We start from the raw sequence: 22,866 nt of genomic DNA, 5'->3' as shown, positions 1-22,866 counted from the left end.
TTAAAATCTCCTTTTTTTTTTGCCTTTTCTGGAAATTAGTGAAGGCAGCGCATCAAAGGTGCGCACCTCGCTGCCCACCTTGGTGTGCTCTGAGGTGCGCACCCGGGAGCGCTACGAAGTGTGCTCCAAGGTGCGGCGTGCACGTTGTCGGAGCCCGGTTTGCCCCGGGTGCGCACCTCGCCTGCACCTTGGCCGGGGTGGGCACCTTGGCTGGGTTTGCCCAGGGTGCGCTCCGAAGCGGGGTTACTGGAGCGCCCCCTCTTTTTTTGTCAGAGCGTTTGGTGGGGTTTCTCGCATTGGCTCTTCCCAGGCCCGGTTGTTGGGTGCGCTCCCACCCTGGCGCGCGCGAAGTTGGAAGTTGGGTTAATTGCCCGGGCGCGCACCTTCGCCAGGGTGGGCACCTTGGTGCGCACACCTTGGCTGGGCTGCGCACCAGGGCGGGCTCAAGATGGCACCAGCATTCCCTTTTTCTCACTATCTTTCAAAACGGAAATTTTAAAATCTCGTTTTTTTTTTGCCTTTTATGGAAATTAGTGAAGGCATCGCATCAAAGGTGCGCACCTCGCTGCCCACCTTGGTGTGCTCCGAGGTGCCCACCACGGTGCGCAACGCCGGTGCGAACCCGGGAGCGCCCCGATGTGTGCTCCAAGGTGCGGCGTGCACGAAGTCGGACCCCGGTTTGCCCCGGGTGCGCACCTCGCGTGCACCTTGGTGCGCACACCTTGGCTGGGTTGCGCGGCCTGGTGGGCACCATGGTGCGCACCAAGGAGCGCTCCGAAGTGTGCTCCAAGGTGCGGCGTGCACGAAGTCGGAGCCCGGTTTGCCCCGGGTACGCACCTCGCGTGCACCTTCGCCGGGGTGGGCACCTCGGCTGGGTTGCGCGCCCTGGTGCGCACCAAGGAGCGCTCCGAAGTGTGCTCCAAGGTGCGGCGTGCACGAAGTCGGAGCCCGGTTTGCCCCGGGTGCGCACCTTCGCCGCGGTGCGCACCATGGCGTGCACGAAGTTGGAGCCCGGTTTGCCCCGGGTGCGCACCTCGCGTGCACCTTCGGCGGGGTTGCGCGCCCTGGTGGGCACCATGGTGCGCACCAAGGAGCGCTCCGAAGTGTGCTCCAAGGTGCGGCGTGCACGAAGTCGGAGCCCGGTTTGCCCCGGGTGCGCACCTCGCGTGCACCTTCGGCGGGGTTGCGCGCCCTGGTGGGCACCATGGTGCGCACCAAGGAGCGCTCCGAAGTGTGCTCCAAGGTGCGGCGTGCACGAAGTCGGAGCCCGGTTTGCCCCGGGTGCGCACCTCGCGTGCACCTTCGCCGCGGTGGGCACCATGGCGTGCACGAAGTCGGAGCCCGGTTTGCCCCGGGTGCGCACCTCGCGTGCACCTTCGCCGGGGTGGGCACCTCGGCTGGGTTGCGCGCCCTGGTGCGCACCAAGGAGCGCTCCGAAGTGTGCTCCAAGGTGCGGCGTGCACGAAGTCGGAGCCCGGTTTGCCCCGGGTGCGCACCTCGCGTGCACCTTCGCCAGGGTGGGCACCTCGGTGCGCACACCTTCTCAATGTTTTCTTGCCTTTTCTGGAAATTGGTGAAGGCAGCGCATCAAAGGTGCGCACCTCGGTGTGCTCCGAGGTGCGAACCCGAGAGCGCTCCGAGGTGCCCACGAAGTCGAAAGTCGGGTTAATTGCATTGTTTTCCCCGGGTGCGCTCCGAGGTGCGCAACATCGGCGCGCACCAAGGAGGGCTCCGAAGTGTGCTCCAAGGTGCGCACGATGGCGTGCACCTCTGGTGCGCACGATTCGGAGCTCGGTTTGACCGGGGTGCGCACACCTTGGCTGGGTTGCGCACCTTTTGTGCGCTCCAAGGTGCGCACGAAGTCGGAGCTCGGTTTGCCCCGGGTGCGCACCTTCGCCAGGGTGCGCACCTTGATGCGCACGCCTTGGCTGGGCTGCGCACCTTGGTGGGCGCCATGGTGCGCACCTTTCGTGCGCTCCAAGGTGCGCACGAAGTCGGAGCTCGGTTTGCCCCGGGTGCGCACCTTGGTGGGCGCCATGGTGCACTCCGAGGTGCCCAAGATTGGTGCGCACCAAGGAGCGCTCCGAAGTGCGCTCCAAGGTGCGCGCGAAGTCGAAAGTTGGGTTAATTGTCCGGTTTGCCTCGGGTGCGCACCTTGCGTGCACCTTCGCCAGGGTGGGCGCCTTGGTGCGCACACCTTGGCTGGGCTGCGCACACCTTGGCACCCGCGTTTCCTTCATTTTAAATTTTTTTTTTTTACAATCTCTCAAGTGGGAAATTCTATAATCTCAACTTTTTTTGCCTTTTCAGGAAACTTTTGAATGGAGCGCATCATTGGTGCGCTCCGAAGTGTGCTCCAAAGCTCTCTCCAGCTGCGTGCACCTGCCCCGGCCGCGCACCCGGCCCCGCCCAGCTTCGCTCACCTGTCCCGGGCGTCTGGTGCGGAACCTTAGAGTAAGAAACATCACCGTGCACCTTGGCCAACGTGCGCGACTCGACCGAGCGCGCACTGGCCGAGGTGCACACCGATTTCACCTGGGTGCGCGCGCAGCACCTCGGGCGCACCGGGGTGCGCGCACAACGCCCGGGTTGCACCGTGGCCTGTGTGCTCGGGGCGCCTCGGGTGCGCGCTCGGTGTCGCCCCCGCGCGCGCGGTAGTGCGGGCAGCGCACCCCGGCCCGGCCCGGCCCCGACGAGAACGCAAACGGGCAAAAGGTTTATTCAAATAGCATTGCGACGCCCGGCGAAAAACTAAAAAAGGGTGCAACACCGGGACTTCCCGGGAGGTCACCCATCCCAGTACTACTCCGGCCCAAGCGCGCTTAACTGCGGAGTTCTGATGGGATCCGGTGCACTAACGCTGGTATGATCGCACCCGTTATGAGCTTGTCGCAGTGTGTACTTAGCAAACCGCGACCCACGTGCGAATCCACCCCGGCCACCCACCCCCGTCGAGGTGCACACCCTCCCTCGCGAAGTGCGCCCCGTTCGCCAAGTGTGAGCCCTGCCCGGGTGCGCGCACCTTGCTAGGGCGTCGGGTGTGCACCCGGCCCGGCCTACGTGCGTGCACCTGGAGGGGGCGTCGTGTGCGTGCAGTGTCCCGTCTGCAACGCGGTGCCCACACACCACCTCGGGCGCAACGACCTGCGCTCACATGTGGGCCGAGTGCACCTTGGTGCATGTTCGGGGCGCCTCGGGTGCACGCTCGATCTTGCCCCGGTGCACCAAGGCGCTCGGTTTGCCCCGGGTGCGCACTTGGTGCAAGGTGGGCACCCAAAATAGGGATCAAGCACCAAAACACAAGTTTCGGGATGCAAAATGGGACCCAAGGACCACAAATGCGTTCCAAGACCCATGATGGGTCCACGAGAACAAAAATGTGTTCCGAGACTTAATAAACAAATATTGGGTTTTAGGAGAAGAAACATGCTCTGATGCCCAAAACGAGAATCGACCCCGAAAAGGCCACAGGCCAAAAGTGGGATGCGAGACAAAAAAAAATGGGACCCGAGGACCAAAATTGGGTTCCCAGGTCGAAGACAGGGCAACCGGACAAGAAACGACCTCTAAGGCTCGAAATGAGTCCCGACGACTAAAACTTGACAAGAAGCACCCATCAGGCACCCAACTCGACACCCATGGGATGCCGACCCACCCGGGCTTCCACCTAGCACACCTTGGCACCCACCCACCCTCGCACCCAACCTCGCACCCAACTTAGCACCTTTGAACCCACATTGGCACTCACCCTGACCCTGGCACCTTGGAACCCACATTGGCACTCACCTTGACCCTGGCACCCACCTTTGCACTCACCTTGGGACCCACCCTGGCTCCCACCTCGGCACCCACCCAGACACCCACCTTGGTTCCTTGGCACCCACCTTGGATCCTTGGCACCCACCCCGACACCCACCTTGGCACGCAACTTGGCTACTTGCCACCCACCTTGGCTCCTTGACGCCCACCCCGACAACCACCCCGTGACCTACCCTGGCTAGGGTTGGTGCACACCCACCCTGGTGCCCACCTTGGCACCCACCCTATGACCCACCTTGGCACGCACCTTAGTACCCACCCCGTTACCCACCCTAGGACCCACCCCGTGACCCACCTTGGCCAGGGTGGGTGCCTTGGTGCGCACAACTTGCCTGGGCTGCACACCAGGGCGGGCTCAAGATGGCACCCGCGTTCCGTTTTTTTCACTATCTTTCAAAACGGAAATTTTAAAATCTCATTTTTTTCTTTTTTTTGCCTTTTCTGGAAATTAGTGAAGGCAGCGCATCAAAGGTGCGCAATGCTGGTGCGAACCCGGGAGCGCTCCGATGTGTGCTCCAAGGTGCGGCGTGCACGAAGTCCGAGCCCGGTTTGCCCCGGGTGCGCACCTCGCGTGCACCTTCGCCGGGGTGAGCACCTTGGCTGGGTTGCGCGCCCTGGTGCGTACCAAGGAGCGCTCTGAAGTGTGCTCCAAGGTGCGGCGTGCACGAAGTCGGAGCCCGGTTTGCCCCGGGTGTGCACCTCGGGTGCGCACCTCGCGTGCACCTTCGCTGCGGTGGGCACCTTGGCTGGGTTGCGCGCCTTGGTGGGCACCATGCAGTGCACGAAGTCGGAGCCCGGTTTGCCCCGGGCGCGCACCTCCGCCAGGGTGGGCACCTTGGTGCGCACAACTTGCCTGGGCTGCGCATCAGGAAGGGCTCAAGATGGCACCCGCGTTCCGTTTTTTTCACTATCTTTCAGAACGGAAATTTTAAAATATCGTTTTTTTTTGCCTTTTCTGGAAATTAGTGAAGGCAGCGCATCAAAGGTGCGCAACGCTGGTGCGAACCTGGGAGCGCTCCGATGTGTGCTCCAAGGTGCGGCGTGCACGAAGTCGGAGCCCGGTTTGCCTCGGGTGCGCCCTGGTGGGCACCATGGTGCGCACCAAGGAGCGCTCCGAAGTGTGCTCCAAGGTGCGGCCTGCACGAAGTCGGAGCCCGGTTTGCCCCGGGTGTGCACCTCGGGTGGGCACCTTGGTGCGCATGCCTTGCCTGGGCTGCGCACCAGGGCGGGCTCAAGATGGCACCCGCGTTCCTTTTTTTTCACTATCTTTCAAAACGGAAATTTTAAAATCTCATTTTTTTTTGCCTTTTTCTGGAAATTAGTGAAGGCAGCGCATCAAAGGTGCGCACCTCGCTGCCCACCACGGTGCGCAACGCCGGTGGGCACCCGGGAGTGCTTCGAAGTGTGCTCCAAGGTGCTGCGTGCACGTTGTCGGAGCCCGGTTTGCCCCGGGTGCGCACCTCGCGTGCACCTTCGTCGGGGTGGGCACCTTGGCTTGGTTTGCCCCGGCTGCGCTCCGAAGCGGGGTTATTGGAGCGCCGCCTCTTTTTTTGTCGGAGCGTTTGGTGGGGTTTCTCGCATTGGCTCTTCCGAGGCCCGGTTGCCACCCTGGCGCGCACGAAGTCGGAAGTAGGGTTAATTGCCCGGGTGCGCACCTTTGCCAGGGTGGCACCTTACCTGGGCTGCGCACCAGGGCGGGCTCAAGATGGCACGCGCGTTCCGTTTTTTTCACTATCTTTCAAAACGGAAATTTTAAAATCTCCTTTTTTTTTTGCCTTTTCTGGAAATTAGTGAAGGCAGCGCATCAAAGGTGCGCACCTCGCTGCCCACCTTGGTGTGCTCTGAGGTGCGCACCCGGGAGCGCTACGAAGTGTGCTCCAAGGTGCGGCGTGCACGTTGTCGGAGCCCGGTTTGCCCCGGGTGCGCACCTCGCCTGCACCTTGGCCGGGGTGGGCACCTTGGCTGGGTTTGCCCAGGGTGCGCTCCGAAGCGGGGTTACTGGAGCGCCCCCTCTTTTTTTGTCAGAGAGTTTGGTGGGGTTTCTCGCATTGGCTCTTCCCAGGCCCGGTTGTTGGGTGCGCTCCCACCCTGGCGCGCGCGAAGTTGGAAGTTGGGTTAATTGCCCGGGCGCGCACCTTCGCCAGGGTGGGCACCTTGGTGCGCAAACCTTGGCTGGGCTGCGCACCAGGGCGGGCTCAAGATGGCACCAGCATTCCCTTTTTCTCACTATCTTTCAAAACGGAAATTTTAAAATCTCGTTTTTTTTTTGCCTTTTATGGAAATTAGTGAAGGCATCGCATCAAAGGTGCGCACCTCGCTGCCCACCTTGGTGTGCTCCGAGGTGCCCACCACGGTGCGCAACGCCGGTGCGAACCCGGGAGCGCCCCGATGTGTGCTCCAAGGTGCGGCGTGCACGAAGTCGGACCCCGGTTTGCCCCGGGTGCGCACCTCGCGTGCACCTTGGTGCGCACACCTTGGCTGGGTTGCGCGGCCTGGTGGGCACCATGGTGCGCACCAAGGAGCGCTCCGAAGTGTGCTCCAAGGTGCGGCGTGCACGAAGTCGGAGCCCGGTTTGCCCCGGGTGCGCACCTTCGCCGCGGTGGGCACCATGGCGTGCACGAAGTCGGAGCCCGGTTTGCCCCGGGTGCGCACCTCGCGTGCACCTTCGCCGGGGTGGGCACCTCGGCTGGGTTGCGCGCCCTGGTGCGCACCAAGGAGCGCTCTGAAGTGTGCTCCAAGGTGCGGCGTGCACGAAGTCGGAGCCCGGTTTGCCCCGGGTGTGCACCTCGCGTGCACCTTCGCTGCGGTGGGCACCTTGGCTGGGTTGCGCGCCTTGGTGGGCACCATGCAGTGCACGAAGTCGGAGCCCGGTTTGCCCCGGGCGCGCACCTCCGCCAGGGTGGGCACCTTGGTGCGCACAACTTGCCTGGGCTGCGCACCAGGAAGGGCTCAAGATGGCACCCGCGTTCCGTTTTTTTCACTATCTTTCAGAACGGAAATTTTAAAATATCGTTTTTTTTTGCCTTTTCTGGAAATTAGTGAAGGCAGCGCATCAAAGGTGCGCAACGCTGGTGCGAACCTGGGAGCGCTCCGATGTGTGCTCCAAGGTGCGGCGTGCACGAAGTCGGACCCCGGTTTGCCCCGGGTGCGCACCTCGCGTGCACCTTGGTGCGCACACCTTGGCTGGGTTGCGCGCCCTGGTGGGCACCATGGTGCGCACCAAGGAGCGCTCCGAAGTGTGCTCCAAGGTGCGGCGTGCACGAAGTCGGAGCCCGGTTTGCCCCGGGTGCGCACCTCGCGTGCACCTTCGCCGCGGTGGGCACCATGGCGTGCACGAAGTCGGAGCCCGGTTTGCCCCGGGTGCGCACCTCGCGTGCACCTTCGCCGGGGTGGGCACCTTGGTGTGCAGACCTTGGCTGGGTTGCGCGCCCTGGTGGGCACCATGGTGCGCACCAAGGAGCGCTCCGAAGTGTGCTCCAAGGTGCGGCCTGCACGAAGTCGGAGCCCGGTTTGCCCCGGGTGTGCACCTCGGGTGGGCACCTTGGTGCGCATGCCTTGCCTGGGCTGCGCACCAGGGCGGGCTCAAGATGGCACCCGCGTTCCTTTTTTTTCACTATCTTTCAAAACGGAAATTTTAAAATCTCATTTTTTTTTGCCTTTTTCTGGAAATTAGTGAAGGCAGCGCATCAAAGGTGCGCACCTCGCTGCCCACCACGGTGCGCAACGCCGGTGGGCACCCGGGAGTGCTTCGAAGTGTGCTCCAAGGTGCTGCGTGCACGTTGTCGGAGCCCGGTTTGCCCCGGGTGCGCACCTCGCGTGCACCTTCGTCGGGGTGGGCACCTTGGCTGGGTTTGCCCCGGCTGCGCTCCGAAGCGGGGTTATTGGAGCGCCGCCTCTTTTTTTGTCGGAGCGTTTGGTGGGGTTTCTCGCATTGGCTCTTCCGAGGCCCGGTTGCCACCCTGGCGCGCACGAAGTCGGAAGTAGGGTTAATTGCCCGGGTGCGCACCTTTGCCAGGGTGGGCACCTTACCTGGGCTGCGCACCAGGGCGGGCTCAAGATGGCACGCGCGTTCCGTTTTTTTCACTATCTTTCAAAACGGAAATTTTAAAATCTCCTTTTTTTTTTGCCTTTTCTGGAAATTAGTGAAGGCAGCGCATCAAAGGTGCGCACCTCGCTGCCCACCTTGGTGTGCTCTGAGGTGCGCACCCGGGAGCGCTACGAAGTGTGCTCCAAGGTGCGGCGTGCACGTTGTCGGAGCCCGGTTTGCCCCGGGTGCGCACCTCGCCTGCACCTTGGCCGGGGTGGGCACCTTGGCTGGGTTTGCCCAGGGTGCGCTCCGAAGCGGGGTTACTGGAGCGCCCCCTCTTTTTTTGTCAGAGCGTTTGGTGGGGTTTCTCGCATTGGCTCTTCCCAGGCCCGGTTGTTGGGTGCGCTCCCACCCTGGCGCGCGCGAAGTTGGAAGTTGGGTTAATTGCCCGGGCGCGCACCTTCGCCAGGGTGGGCACCTTGGTGCGCACACCTTGGCTGGGCTGCGCACCAGGGCGGGCTCAAGATGGCACCAGCATTCCCTTTTTCTCACTATCTTTCAAAACGGAAATTTTAAAATCTCGTTTTTTTTTTGCCTTTTATGGAAATTAGTGAAGGCATCGCATCAAAGGTGCGCACCTCGCTGCCCACCTTGGTGTGCTCCGAGGTGCCCACCACGGTGCGCAACGCCGGTGCGAACCCGGGAGCGCCCCGATGTGTGCTCCAAGGTGCGGCGTGCACGAAGTCGGACCCCGGTTTGCCCCGGGTGCGCACCTCGCGTGCACCTTGGTGCGCACACCTTGGCTGGGTTGCGCGGCCTGGTGGGCACCATGGTGCGCACCAAGGAGCGCTCCGAAGTGTGCTCCAAGGTGCGGCGTGCACGAAGTCGGAGCCCGGTTTGCCCCGGGTACGCACCTCGCGTGCACCTTCGCCGGGGTGGGCACCTCGGCTGGGTTGCGCGCCCTGGTGCGCACCAAGGAGCGCTCCGAAGTGTGCTCCAAGGTGCGGCGTGCACGAAGTCGGAGCCCGGTTTGCCCCGGGTGCGCACCTTCGCCGCGGTGCGCACCATGGCGTGCACGAAGTCGGAGCCCGGTTTGCCCCGGGTGCGCACCTCGCGTGCACCTTCGGCGGGGTTGCGCGCCCTGGTGGGCACCATGGTGCGCACCAAGGAGCGCTCCGAAGTGTGCTCCAAGGTGCGGCGTGCACGAAGTCGGAGCCCGGTTTGCCCCGGGTGCGCACCTCGCGTGCACCTTCGGCGGGGTTGCGCGCCCTGGTGGGCACCATGGTGCGCACCAAGGAGCGCTCCGAAGTGTGCTCCAAGGTGCGGCGTGCACGAAGTCGGAGCCCGGTTTGCCCCGGGTGCGCACCTCGCGTGCACCTTCGCCGCGGTGGGCACCATGGCGTGCACGAAGTCGGAGCCCGGTTTGCCCCGGGTGCGCACCTCGCGTGCACCTTCGCCGGGGTGGGCACCTCGGCTGGGTTGCGCGCCCTGGTGCGCACCAAGGAGCGCTCCGAAGTGTGCTCCAAGGTGCGGCGTGCACGAAGTCGGAGCCCGGTTTGCCCCGGGTGCGCACCTCGCGTGCACCTTCGCCAGGGTGGGCACCTCGGTGCGCACACCTTCTCAATGTTTTCTTGCCTTTTCTGGAAATTGGTGAAGGCAGCGCATCAAAGGTGCGCACCTCGGTGTGCTCCGAGGTGCGAACCCGAGAGCGCTCCGAGGTGCCCACGAAGTCGAAAGTCGGGTTAATTGCATTGTTTTCCCCGGGTGCGCTCCGAGGTGCGCAACATCGGCGCGCACCAAGGAGGGCTCCGAAGTGTGCTCCAAGGTGCGCACGATGGCGTGCACCTCTGGTGCGCACGATTCGGAGCTCGGTTTGACCGGGGTGCGCACACCTTGGCTGGGTTGCGCACCTTTTGTGCGCTCCAAGGTGCGCACGAAGTCGGAGCTCGGTTTGCCCCGGGTGCGCACCTTCGCCAGGGTGCGCACCTTGATGCGCACGCCTTGGCTGGGCTGCGCACCTTGGTGGGCGCCATGGTGCGCACCTTTCGTGCGCTCCAAGGTGCGCACGAAGTCGGAGCTCGGTTTGCCCCGGGTGCGCACCTTGGTGGGCGCCATGGTGCACTCCGAGGTGCCCAAGATTGGTGCGCACCAAGGAGCGCTCCGAAGTGCGCTCCAAGGTGCGCGCGAAGTCGAAAGTTGGGTTAATTGTCCGGTTTGCCTCGGGTGCGCACCTTGCGTGCACCTTCGCCAGGGTGGGCGCCTTGGTGCGCACACCTTGGCTGGGCTGCGCACACCTTGGCACCCGCGTTTCCTTCATTTTAAATTTTTTTTTTTTACAATCTCTCAAGTGGGAAATTCTATAATCTCAACTTTTTTTGCCTTTTCAGGAAACTTTTGAATGGAGCGCATCATTGGTGCGCTCCGAAGTGTGCTCCAAAGCTCTCTCCAGCTGCGTGCACCTGCCCCGGCCGCGCACCCGGCCCCGCCCAGCTTCGCTCACCTGTCCCGGGCGTCTGGTGCGGAACCTTAGAGTAAGAAACATCACCGTGCACCTTGGCCAACGTGCGCGACTCGACCGAGCGCGCACTGGCCGAGGTGCACACCGATTTCACCTGGGTGCGCGCGCAGCACCTCGGGCGCACCGGGGTGCGCGCACAACGCCCGGGTTGCACCGTGGCCTGTGTGCTCGGGGCGCCTCGGGTGCGCGCTCGGTGTCGCCCCCGCGCGCGCGGTAGTGCGGGCAGCGCACCCCGGCCCGGCCCGGCCCCGACGAGAACGCAAACGGGCAAAAGGTTTATTCAAATAGCATTGCGACGCCCGGCGAAAAACTAAAAAAGGGTGCAACACCGGGACTTCCCGGGAGGTCACCCATCCCAGTACTACTCCGGCCCAAGCGCGCTTAACTGCGGAGTTCTGATGGGATCCGGTGCACTAACGCTGGTATGATCGCACCCGTTATGAGCTTGTCGCAGTGTGTACTTAGCAAACCGCGACCCACGTGCGAATCCACCCCGGCCACCCACCCCCGTCGAGGTGCACACCCTCCCTCGCGAAGTGCGCCCCGTTCGCCAAGTGTGAGCCCTGCCCGGGTGCGCGCACCTTGCTAGGGCGTCGGGTGTGCACCCGGCCCGGCCTACGTGCGTGCACCTGGAGGGGGCGTCGTGTGCGTGCAGTGTCCCGTCTGCAACGCGGTGCCCACACACCACCTCGGGCGCAACGACCTGCGCTCACATGTGGGCCGAGTGCACCTTGGTGCATGTTCGGGGCGCCTCGGGTGCACGCTCGATCTTGCCCCGGTGCACCAAGGCGCTCGGTTTGCCCCGGGTGCGCACTTGGTGCAAGGTGGGCACCCAAAATAGGGATCAAGCACCAAAACACAAGTTTCGGGATGCAAAATGGGACCCAAGGACCACAAATGCGTTCCAAGACCCATGATGGGTCCACGAGAACAAAAATGTGTTCCGAGACTTAATAAACAAATATTGGGTTTTAGGAGAAGAAACATGCTCTGATGCCCAAAACGAGAATCGACCCCGAAAAGGCCACAGGCCAAAAGTGGGATGCGAGACAAAAAAAAATGGGACCCGAGGACCAAAATTGGGTTCCCAGGTCGAAGACAGGGCAACCGGACAAGAAACGACCTCTAAGGCTCGAAATGAGTCCCGACGACTAAAACTTGACAAGAAGCACCCATCAGGCACCCAACTCGACACCCATGGGATGCCGACCCACCCGGGCTTCCACCTAGCACACCTTGGCACCCACCCACCCTCGCACCCAACCTCGCACCCAACTTAGCACCTTTGAACCCACATTGGCACTCACCCTGACCCTGGCACCTTGGAACCCACATTGGCACTCACCTTGACCCTGGCACCCACCTTTGCACTCACCTTGGGACCCACCCTGGCTCCCACCTCGGCACCCACCCAGACACCCACCTTGGTTCCTTGGCACCCACCTTGGATCCTTGGCACCCACCCCGACACCCACCTTGGCACGCAACTTGGCTACTTGCCACCCACCTTGGCTCCTTGACGCCCACCCCGACAACCACCCCGTGACCTACCCTGGCTAGGGTTGGTGCACACCCACCCTGGTGCCCACCTTGGCACCCACCCTATGACCCACCTTGGCACGCACCTTAGTACCCACCCCGTTACCCACCCTAGGACCCACCCCGTGACCCACCTTGGCCAGGGTGGGTGCCTTGGTGCGCACAACTTGCCTGGGCTGCACACCAGGGCGGGCTCAAGATGGCACCCGCGTTCCGTTTTTTTCACTATCTTTCAAAACGGAAATTTTAAAATCTCATTTTTTTCTTTTTTTTGCCTTTTCTGGAAATTAGTGAAGGCAGCGCATCAAAGGTGCGCAATGCTGGTGCGAACCCGGGAGCGCTCCGATGTGTGCTCCAAGGTGCGGCGTGCACGAAGTCCGAGCCCGGTTTGCCCCGGGTGCGCACCTCGCGTGCACCTTCGCCGGGGTGAGCACCTTGGCTGGGTTGCGCGCCCTGGTGCGTACCAAGGAGCGCTCTGAAGTGTGCTCCAAGGTGCGGCGTGCACGAAGTCGGAGCCCGGTTTGCCCCGGGTGTGCACCTCGGGTGCGCACCTCGCGTGCACCTTCGCTGCGGTGGGCACCTTGGCTGGGTTGCGCGCCTTGGTGGGCACCATGCAGTGCACGAAGTCGGAGCCCGGTTTGCCCCGGGCGCGCACCTCCGCCAGGGTGGGCACCTTGGTGCGCACAACTTGCCTGGGCTGCGCATCAGGAAGGGCTCAAGATGGCACCCGCGTTCCGTTTTTTTCACTATCTTTCAGAACGGAAATTTTAAAATATCGTTTTTTTTTGCCTTTTCTGGAAATTAGTGAAGGCAGCGCATCAAAGGTGCGCAACGCTGGTGCGAACCTGGGAGCGCTCCGATGTGTGCTCCAAGGTGCGGCGTGCACGAAGTCGGAGCCCGGTTTGCCTCGGGTGCGCCCTGGTGGGCACCATGGTGCGCACCAAGGAGCGCTCCGAAGTGTGCTCCAAGGTGCGGCCTGCACGAAGTCGGAGCCCGGTTTGCCCCGGGTGTGCACCTCGGGTGGGCACCTTGGTGCGCATGCCTTGCCTGGGCTGCGCACCAGGGCGGGCTCAAGATGGCACCCGCGTTCCTTTTTTTTCACTATCTTTCAAAACGGAAATTTTAAAATCTCATTTTTTTTTGCCTTTTTCTGGAAATTAGTGAAGGCAGCGCATCAAAGGTGCGCACCTCGCTGCCCACCACGGTGCGCAACGCCGGTGGGCACCCGGGAGTGCTTCGAAGTGTGCTCCAAGGTGCTGCGTGCACGTTGTCGGAGCCCGGTTTGCCCCGGGTGCGCACCTCGCGTGCACCTTCGTCGGGGTGGGCACCTTGGCTTGGTTTGCCCCGGCTGCGCTCCGAAGCGGGGTTATTGGAGCGCCGCCTCTTTTTTTGTCGGAGCGTTTGGTGGGGTTTCTCGCATTGGCTCTTCCGAGGCCCGGTTGCCACCCTGGCGCGCACGAAGTCGGAAGTAGGGTTAATTGCCCGGGTGCGCACCTTTGCCAGGGTGGCACCTTACCTGGGCTGCGCACCAGGGCGGGCTCAAGATGGCACGCGCGTTCCGTTTTTTTCACTATCTTTCAAAACGGAAATTTTAAAATCTCCTTTTTTTTTTGCCTTTTCTGGAAATTAGTGAAGGCAGCGCATCAAAGGTGCGCACCTCGCTGCCCACCTTGGTGTGCTCTGAGGTGCGCACCCGGGAGCGCTACGAAGTGTGCTCCAAGGTGCGGCGTGCACGTTGTCGGAGCCCGGTTTGCCCCGGGTGCGCACCTCGCCTGCACCTTGGCCGGGGTGGGCACCTTGGCTGGGTTTGCCCAGGGTGCGCTCCGAAGCGGGGTTACTGGAGCGCCCCCTCTTTTTTTGTCAGAGAGTTTGGTGGGGTTTCTCGCATTGGCTCTTCCCAGGCCCGGTTGTTGGGTGCGCTCCCACCCTGGCGCGCGCGAAGTTGGAAGTTGGGTTAATTGCCCGGGCGCGCACCTTCGCCAGGGTGGGCACCTTGGTGCGCAAACCTTGGCTGGGCTGCGCACCAGGGCGGGCTCAAGATGGCACCAGCATTCCCTTTTTCTCACTATCTTTCAAAACGGAAATTTTAAAATCTCGTTTTTTTTTTGCCTTTTATGGAAATTAGTGAAGGCATCGCATCAAAGGTGCGCACCTCGCTGCCCACCTTGGTGTGCTCCGAGGTGCCCACCACGGTGCGCAACGCCGGTGCGAACCCGGGAGCGCCCCGATGTGTGCTCCAAGGTGCGGCGTGCACGAAGTCGGACCCCGGTTTGCCCCGGGTGCGCACCTCGCGTGCACCTTGGTGCGCACACCTTGGCTGGGTTGCGCGGCCTGGTGGGCACCATGGTGCGCACCAAGGAGCGCTCCGAAGTGTGCTCCAAGGTGCGGCGTGCACGAAGTCGGAGCCCGGTTTGCCCCGGGTGCGCACCTTCGCCGCGGTGGGCACCATGGCGTGCACGAAGTCGGAGCCCGGTTTGCCCCGGGTGCGCACCTCGCGTGCACCTTCGCCGGGGTGGGCACCTCGGCTGGGTTGCGCGCCCTGGTGCGCACCAAGGAGCGCTCTGAAGTGTGCTCCAAGGTGCGGCGTGCACGAAGTCGGAGCCCGGTTTGCCCCGGGTGTGCACCTCGCGTGCACCTTCGCTGCGGTGGGCACCTTGGCTGGGTTGCGCGCCTTGGTGGGCACCATGCAGTGCACGAAGTCGGAGCCCGGTTTGCCCCGGGCGCGCACCTCCGCCAGGGTGGGCACCTTGGTGCGCACAACTTGCCTGGGCTGCGCACCAGGAAGGGCTCAAGATGGCACCCGCGTTCCGTTTTTTTCACTATCTTTCAGAACGGAAATTTTAAAATATCGTTTTTTTTTGCCTTTTCTGGAAATTAGTGAAGGCAGCGCATCAAAGGTGCGCAACGCTGGTGCGAACCTGGGAGCGCTCCGATGTGTGCTCCAAGGTGCGGCGTGCACGAAGTCGGACCCCGGTTTGCCCCGGGTGCGCACCTCGCGTGCACCTTGGTGCGCACACCTTGGCTGGGTTGCGCGCCCTGGTGGGCACCATGGTGCGCACCAAGGAGCGCTCCGAAGTGTGCTCCAAGGTGCGGCGTGCACGAAGTCGGAGCCCGGTTTGCCCCGGGTGCGCACCTCGCGTGCACCTTCGCCGCGGTGGGCACCATGGCGTGCACGAAGTCGGAGCCCGGTTTGCCCCGGGTGCGCACCTCGCGTGCACCTTCGCCGGGGTGGGCACCTTGGTGTGCAGACCTTGGCTGGGTTGCGCGCCCTGGTGGGCACCATGGTGCGCACCAAGGAGCGCTCCGAAGTGTGCTCCAAGGTGCGGCCTGCACGAAGTCGGAGCCCGGTTTGCCCCGGGTGTGCACCTCGGGTGGGCACCTTGGTGCGCATGCCTTGCCTGGGCTGCGCACCAGGGCGGGCTCAAGATGGCACCCGCGTTCCTTTTTTTTCACTATCTTTCAAAACGGAAATTTTAAAATCTCATTTTTTTTTGCCTTTTTCTGGAAATTAGTGAAGGCAGCGCATCAAAGGTGCGCACCTCGCTGCCCACCACGGTGCGCAACGCCGGTGGGCACCCGGGAGTGCTTCGAAGTGTGCTCCAAGGTGCTGCGTGCACGTTGTCGGAGCCCGGTTTGCCCCGGGTGCGCACCTCGCGTGCACCTTCGTCGGGGTGGGCACCTTGGCTGGGTTTGCCCCGGCTGCGCTCCGAAGCGGGGTTATTGGAGCGCCGCCTCTTTTTTTGTCGGAGCGTTTGGTGGGGTTTCTCGCATTGGCTCTTCCGAGGCCCGGTTGCCACCCTGGCGCGCACGAAGTCGGAAGTAGGGTAATTGCCCGGAGTGCGCACCTTTGCCAGGGTGGGCACCTTACCTGGGCTGCGCACCAGGGCGGGCTCAAGATGGCACGCGCGTTCCGTTTTTTTCACTATCTTTCAAAACGGAAATTTTAAAATCTCCTTTTTTTTTTGCCTTTTCTGGAAATTAGTGAAGGCAGCGCATCAAAGGTGCGCACCTCGCTGCCCACCTTGGTGTGCTCTGAGGTGCGCACCCGGGAGCGCTACGAAGTGTGCTCCAAGGTGCGGCGTGCACGTTGTCGGAGCCCGGTTTGCCCCGGGTGCGCACCTCGCCTGCACCTTGGCCGGGGTGGGCACCTTGGCTGGGTTTGCCCAGGGTGCGCTCCGAAGCGGGGTTACTGGAGCGCCCCCTCTTTTTTTGTCAGAGCGTTTGGTGGGGTTTCTCGCATTGGCTCTTCCCAGGCCCGGTTGTTGGGTGCGCTCCCACCCTGGCGCGCGCGAAGTTGGAAGTTGGGTTAATTGCCCGGGCGCGCACCTTCGCCAGGGTGGGCACCTTGGTGCGCACACCTTGGCTGGGCTGCGCACCAGGGCGGGCTCAAGATGGCACCAGCATTCCCTTTTTCTCACTATCTTTCAAAACGGAAATTTTAAAATCTCGTTTTTTTTTTGCCTTTTATGGAAATTAGTGAAGGCATCGCATCAAAGGTGCGCACCTCGCTGCCCACCTTGGTGTGCTCCGAGGTGCCCACCACGGTGCGCAACGCCGGTGCGAACCCGGGAGCGCCCCGATGTGTGCTCCAAGGTGCGGCGTGCACGAAGTCGGACCCCGGTTTGCCCCGGGTGCGCACCTCGCGTGCACCTTGGTGCGCACACCTTGGCTGGGTTGCGCGGCCTGGTGGGCACCATGGTGCGCACCAAGGAGCGCTCCGAAGTGTGCTCCAAGGTGCGGCGTGCACGAAGTCGGAGCCCGGTTTGCCCCGGGTACGCACCTCGCGTGCACCTTCGCCGGGGTGGGCACCTCGGCTGGGTTGCGCGCCCTGGTGCGCACCAAGGAGCGCTCCGAAGTGTGCTCCAAGGTGCGGCGTGCACGAAGTCGGAGCCCGGTTTGCCCCGGGTGCGCACCTTCGCCGCGGTGCGCACCATGGCGTGCACGAAGTCGGAGCCCGGTTTGCCCCGGGTGCGCACCTCGCGTGCACCTTCGGCGGGGTTGCGCGCCCTGGTGGGCACCATGGTGCGCACCAAGGAGCGCTCCGAAGTGTGCTCCAAGGTGCGGCGTGCACGAAGTCGGAGCCCGGTTTGCCCCGGGTGCGCACCTCGCGTGCACCTTCGGCGGGGTTGCGCGCCCTGGTGGGCACCATGGTGCGCACCAAGGAGCGCTCCGAAGTGTGCTCCAAGGTGCGGCGTGCACGAAGTCGGAGCCCGGTTTGCCCCGGGTGCGCACCTCGCGTGCACCTTCGCCGCGGTGGGCACCATGGCGTGCACGAAGTCGGAGCCCGGTTTGCCCCGGGTGCGCACCTCGCGTGCACCTTCGCCGGGGTGGGCACCTCGGCTGGGTTGCGCGCCCTGGTGCGCACCAAGGAGCGCTCCGAAGTGTGCTCCAAGGTGCGGCGTGCACGAAGTCGGAGCCCGGTTTGCCCCGGGTGCGCACCTCGCGTGCACCTTCGCCAGGGTGGGCACCTCGGTGCGCACACCTTCTCAATGTTTTCTTGCCTTTTCTGGAAATTGGTGAAGGCAGCGCATCAAAGGTGCGCACCTCGGTGTGCTCCGAGGTGCGAACCCGAGAGCGCTCCGAGGTGCCCACGAAGTCGAAAGTCGGGTTAATTGCATTGTTTTCCCCGGGTGCGCTCCGAGGTGCGCAACATCGGCGCGCACCAAGGAGGGCTCCGAAGTGTGCTCCAAGGTGCGCACGATGGCGTGCACCTCTGGTGCGCACGATTCGGAGCTCGGTTTGACCGGGGTGCGCACACCTTGGCTGGGTTGCGCACCTTTTGTGCGCTCCAAGGTGCGCACGAAGTCGGAGCTCGGTTTGCCCCGGGTGCGCACCTTCGCCAGGGTGCGCACCTTGATGCGCACGCCTTGGCTGGGCTGCGCACCTTGGTGGGCGCCATGGTGCGCACCTTTCGTGCGCTCCAAGGTGCGCACGAAGTCGGAGCTCGGTTTGCCCCGGGTGCGCACCTTGGTGGGCGCCATGGTGCACTCCGAGGTGCCCAAGATTGGTGCGCACCAAGGAGCGCTCCGAAGTGCGCTCCAAGGTGCGCGCGAAGTCGAAAGTTGGGTTAATTGTCCGGTTTGCCTCGGGTGCGCACCTTGCGTGCACCTTCGCCAGGGTGGGCGCCTTGGTGCGCACACCTTGGCTGGGCTGCGCACACCTTGGCACCCGCGTTTCCTTCATTTTAAATTTTTTTTTTTTACAATCTCTCAAGTGGGAAATTCTATAATCTCAACTTTTTTTGCCTTTTCAGGAAACTTTTGAATGGAGCGCATCATTGGTGCGCTCCGAAGTGTGCTCCAAAGCTCTCTCCAGCTGCGTGCACCTGCCCCGGCCGCGCACCCGGCCCCGCCCAGCTTCGCTCACCTGTCCCGGGCGTCTGGTGCGGAACCTTAGAGTAAGAAACATCACCGTGCACCTTGGCCAACGTGCGCGACTCGACCGAGCGCGCACTGGCCGAGGTGCACACCGATTTCACCTGGGTGCGCGCGCAGCACCTCGGGCGCACCGGGGTGCGCGCACAACGCCCGGGTTGCACCGTGGCCTGTGTGCTCGGGGCGCCTCGGGTGCGCGCTCGGTGTCGCCCCCGCGCGCGCGGTAGTGCGGGCAGCGCACCCCGGCCCGGCCCGGCCCCGACGAGAACGCAAACGGGCAAAAGGTTTATTCAAATAGCATTGCGACGCCCGGCGAAAAACTAAAAAAGGGTGCAACACCGGGACTTCCCGGGAGGTCACCCATCCCAGTACTACTCCGGCCCAAGCGCGCTTAACTGCGGAGTTCTGATGGGATCCGGTGCACTAACGCTGGTATGATCGCACCCGTTATGAGCTTGTCGCAGTGTGTACTTAGCAAACCGCGACCCACGTGCGAATCCACCCCGGCCACCCACCCCCGTCGAGGTGCACACCCTCCCTCGCGAAGTGCGCCCCGTTCGCCAAGTGTGAGCCCTGCCCGGGTGCGCGCACCTTGCTAGGGCGTCGGGTGTGCACCCGGCGCCGGCCTACGTGCGTGCACCTGGAGGGGGCGTCGTGTGCGTGCAGTGTCCCGTCTGCAACGCGGTGCCCACCACACCACCTCGGGCGCAACGACCTGCGCTCACATGTGGGCCGAGTGCACCTTGGTGCATGTTCGGGGCGCCTCGGGTGCACGCTCGATCTTGCCCCGGTGCACCAAGGCGCTCGGTTTGCCCCGGGTGCGCACTTGGTGCAAGGTGGGCACCCAAAATAGGGATCAAGCACCAAAACACAAGTTTCGGGATGCAAAATGGGACCCAAGGACCACAAATGCGTTCCAAGACCCATGATGGGTCCACGAGAACAAAAATGTGTTCCGAGACTTAATAAACAAATATTGGGTTTTAGGAGAAGAAACATGCTCTGATGCCCAAAACGAGAATCGACCCCGAAAAGGCCACAGGCCAAAAGTGGGATGCGAGACAAAAAAAAATGGGACCCGAGGACCAAAATTGGGTTCCCAGGTCGAAGACAGGGCAACCGGACAAGAAACGACCTCTAAGGCTCGAAATGAGTCCCGACGACTAAAACTTGACAAGAAGCACCCATCAGGCACCCAACTCGACACCCATGGGATGCCGACCCACCCGGGCTTCCACCTAGCACACCTTGGCACCCACCCACCCTCGCACCCAACCTCGCACCCAACTTAGCACCTTTGAACCCACATTGGCACTCACCCTGACCCTGGCACCTTGGAACCCACATTGGCACTCACCTTGACCCTGGCACCCACCTTTGCACTCACCTTGGGACCCACCCTGGCTCCCACCTCGGCACCCACCCAGACACCCACCTTGGTTCCTTGGCACCCACCTTGGATCCTTGGCACCCACCCCGACACCCACCTTGGCACGCAACTTGGCTACTTGCCACCCACCTTGGCTCCTTGACGCCCACCCCGACAACCACCCCGTGACCTACCCTGGCTAGGGTTGGTGCACACCCACCCTGGTGCCCACCTTGGCACCCACCCTATGACCCACCTTGGCACGCACCTTAGTACCCACCCCGTTACCCACCCTAGGACCCACCCCGTGACCCACCTTGGCCAGGGTGGGTGCCTTGGTGCGCACAACTTGCCTGGGCTGCACACCAGGGCGGGCTCAAGATGGCACCCGCGTTCCGTTTTTTTCACTATCTTTCAAAACGGAAATTTTAAAATCTCATTTTTTTCTTTTTTTTGCCTTTTCTGGAAATTAGTGAAGGCAGCGCATCAAAGGTGCGCAATGCTGGTGCGAACCCGGGAGCGCTCCGATGTGTGCTCCAAGGTGCGGCGTGCACGAAGTCCGAGCCCGGTTTGCCCCGGGTGCGCACCTCGCGTGCACCTTCGCCGGGGTGAGCACCTTGGCTGGGTTGCGCGCCCTGGTGCGTACCAAGGAGCGCTCTGAAGTGTGCTCCAAGGTGCGGCGTGCACGAAGTCGGAGCCCGGTTTGCCCCGGGTGTGCACCTCGGGTGCGCACCTCGCGTGCACCTTCGCTGCGGTGGGCACCTTGGCTGGGTTGCGCGCCTTGGTGGGCACCATGCAGTGCACGAAGTCGGAGCCCGGTTTGCCCCGGGCGCGCACCTCCGCCAGGGTGGGCACCTTGGTGCGCACAACTTGCCTGGGCTGCGCATCAGGAAGGGCTCAAGATGGCACCCGCGTTCCGTTTTTTTCACTATCTTTCAGAACGGAAATTTTAAAATATCGTTTTTTTTTGCCTTTTCTGGAAATTAGTGAAGGCAGCGCATCAAAGGTGCGCAACGCTGGTGCGAACCTGGGAGCGCTCCGATGTGTGCTCCAAGGTGCGGCGTGCACGAAGTCGGAGCCCGGTTTGCCTCGGGTGCGCCCTGGTGGGCACCATGGTGCGCACCAAGGAGCGCTCCGAAGTGTGCTCCAAGGTGCGGCCTGCACGAAGTCGGAGCCCGGTTTGCCCCGGGTGTGCACCTCGGGTGGGCACCTTGGTGCGCATGCCTTGCCTGGGCTGCGCACCAGGGCGGGCTCAAGATGGCACCCGCGTTCCTTTTTTTTCACTATCTTTCAAAACGGAAATTTTAAAATCTCATTTTTTTTTGCCTTTTTCTGGAAATTAGTGAAGGCAGCGCATCAAAGGTGCGCACCTCGCTGCCCACCACGGTGCGCAACGCCGGTGGGCACCCGGGAGTGCTTCGAAGTGTGCTCCAAGGTGCTGCGTGCACGTTGTCGGAGCCCGGTTTGCCCCGGGTGCGCACCTCGCGTGCACCTTCGTCGGGGTGGGCACCTTGGCTTGGTTTGCCCCGGCTGCGCTCCGAAGCGGGGTTATTGGAGCGCCGCCTCTTTTTTTGTCGGAGCGTTTGGTGGGGTTTCTCGCATTGGCTCTTCCGAGGCCCGGTTGCCACCCTGGCGCGCACGAAGTCGGAAGTAGGGTTAATTGCCCGGGTGCGCACCTTTGCCAGGGTGGCACCTTACCTGGGCTGCGCACCAGGGCGGGCTCAAGATGGCACGCGCGTTCCGTTTTTTTCACTATCTTTCAAAACGGAAATTTTAAAATCTCCTTTTTTTTTTGCCTTTTCTGGAAATTAGTGAAGGCAGCGCATCAAAGGTGCGCACCTCGCTGCCCACCTTGGTGTGCTCTGAGGTGCGCACCCGGGAGCGCTACGAAGTGTGCTCCAAGGTGCGGCGTGCACGTTGTCGGAGCCCGGTTTGCCCCGGGTGCGCACCTCGCCTGCACCTTGGCCGGGGTGGGCACCTTGGCTGGGTTTGCCCAGGGTGCGCTCCGAAGCGGGGTTACTGGAGCGCCCCCTCTTTTTTTGTCAGAGAGTTTGGTGGGGTTTCTCGCATTGGCTCTTCCCAGGCCCGGTTGTTGGGTGCGCTCCCACCCTGGCGCGCGCGAAGTTGGAAGTTGGGTTAATTGCCCGGGCGCGCACCTTCGCCAGGGTGGGCACCTTGGTGCGCAAACCTTGGCTGGGCTGCGCACCAGGGCGGGCTCAAGATGGCACCAGCATTCCCTTTTTCTCACTATCTTTCAAAACGGAAATTTTAAAATCTCGTTTTTTTTTTGCCTTTTATGGAAATTAGTGAAGGCATCGCATCAAAGGTGCGCACCTCGCTGCCCACCTTGGTGTGCTCCGAGGTGCCCACCACGGTGCGCAACGCCGGTGCGAACCCGGGAGCGCCCCGATGTGTGCTCCAAGGTGCGGCGTGCACGAAGTCGGACCCCGGTTTGCCCCGGGTGCGCACCTCGCGTGCACCTTGGTGCGCACACCTTGGCTGGGTTGCGCGGCCTGGTGGGCACCATGGTGCGCACCAAGGAGCGCTCCGAAGTGTGCTCCAAGGTGCGGCGTGCACGAAGTCGGAGCCCGGTTTGCCCCGGGTGCGCACCTTCGCCGCGGTGGGCACCATGGCGTGCACGAAGTCGGAGCCCGGTTTGCCCCGGGTGCGCACCTCGCGTGCACCTTCGCCGGGGTGGGCACCTCGGCTGGGTTGCGCGCCCTGGTGCGCACCAAGGAGCGCTCTGAAGTGTGCTCCAAGGTGCGGCGTGCACGAAGTCGGAGCCCGGTTTGCCCCGGGTGTGCACCTCGCGTGCACCTTCGCTGCGGTGGGCACCTTGGCTGGGTTGCGCGCCTTGGTGGGCACCATGCAGTGCACGAAGTCGGAGCCCGGTTTGCCCCGGGCGCGCACCTCCGCCAGGGTGGGCACCTTGGTGCGCACAACTTGCCTGGGCTGCGCACCAGGAAGGGCTCAAGATGGCACCCGCGTTCCGTTTTTTTCACTATCTTTCAGAACGGAAATTTTAAAATATCGTTTTTTTTTGCCTTTTCTGGAAATTAGTGAAGGCAGCGCATCAAAGGTGCGCAACGCTGGTGCGAACCTGGGAGCGCTCCGATGTGTGCTCCAAGGTGCGGCGTGCACGAAGTCGGACCCCGGTTTGCCCCGGGTGCGCACCTCGCGTGCACCTTGGTGCGCACACCTTGGCTGGGTTGCGCGCCCT

The 22,866-nt window shown here is 62.8% G+C and overlaps 3 non-coding genes across 3 annotated transcripts; all 3 read right to left on the bottom strand.

The window, feature by feature from the left end:
* Window positions 1-2,758: 2,758 nt before the first annotated feature.
* LOC131872148 (5S ribosomal RNA) lies at window positions 2,759-2,877 on the bottom strand. Its single transcript, XR_009370327.1, has one exon. It is a non-coding gene; the product is annotated as a 5S ribosomal RNA (ribosomal RNA).
* Window positions 2,878-10,681: 7,804 nt separating this feature from the next.
* Window positions 10,682-10,800, bottom strand: LOC131872147 (5S ribosomal RNA). Its single transcript, XR_009370326.1, has one exon. It is a non-coding gene; the product is annotated as a 5S ribosomal RNA (ribosomal RNA).
* A 7,804-nt stretch (window positions 10,801-18,604) lies between these two features.
* Window positions 18,605-18,723, bottom strand: LOC131872138 (5S ribosomal RNA). Its single transcript, XR_009370317.1, has one exon. It is a non-coding gene; the product is annotated as a 5S ribosomal RNA (ribosomal RNA).
* Between the last annotated feature and the right edge of the window lie 4,143 nt (window positions 18,724-22,866).

Source organism: Cryptomeria japonica, unplaced genomic scaffold, assembly GCF_030272615.1.
Source record: "Cryptomeria japonica unplaced genomic scaffold, Sugi_1.0 HiC_scaffold_522, whole genome shotgun sequence".
Taxonomy (NCBI): domain Eukaryota; kingdom Viridiplantae; phylum Streptophyta; class Pinopsida; order Cupressales; family Cupressaceae; genus Cryptomeria; species Cryptomeria japonica.
The sequence above is the reverse complement of the archived record's forward strand: the minus strand, read 5'-3'. Positions and strand labels throughout refer to the sequence as shown.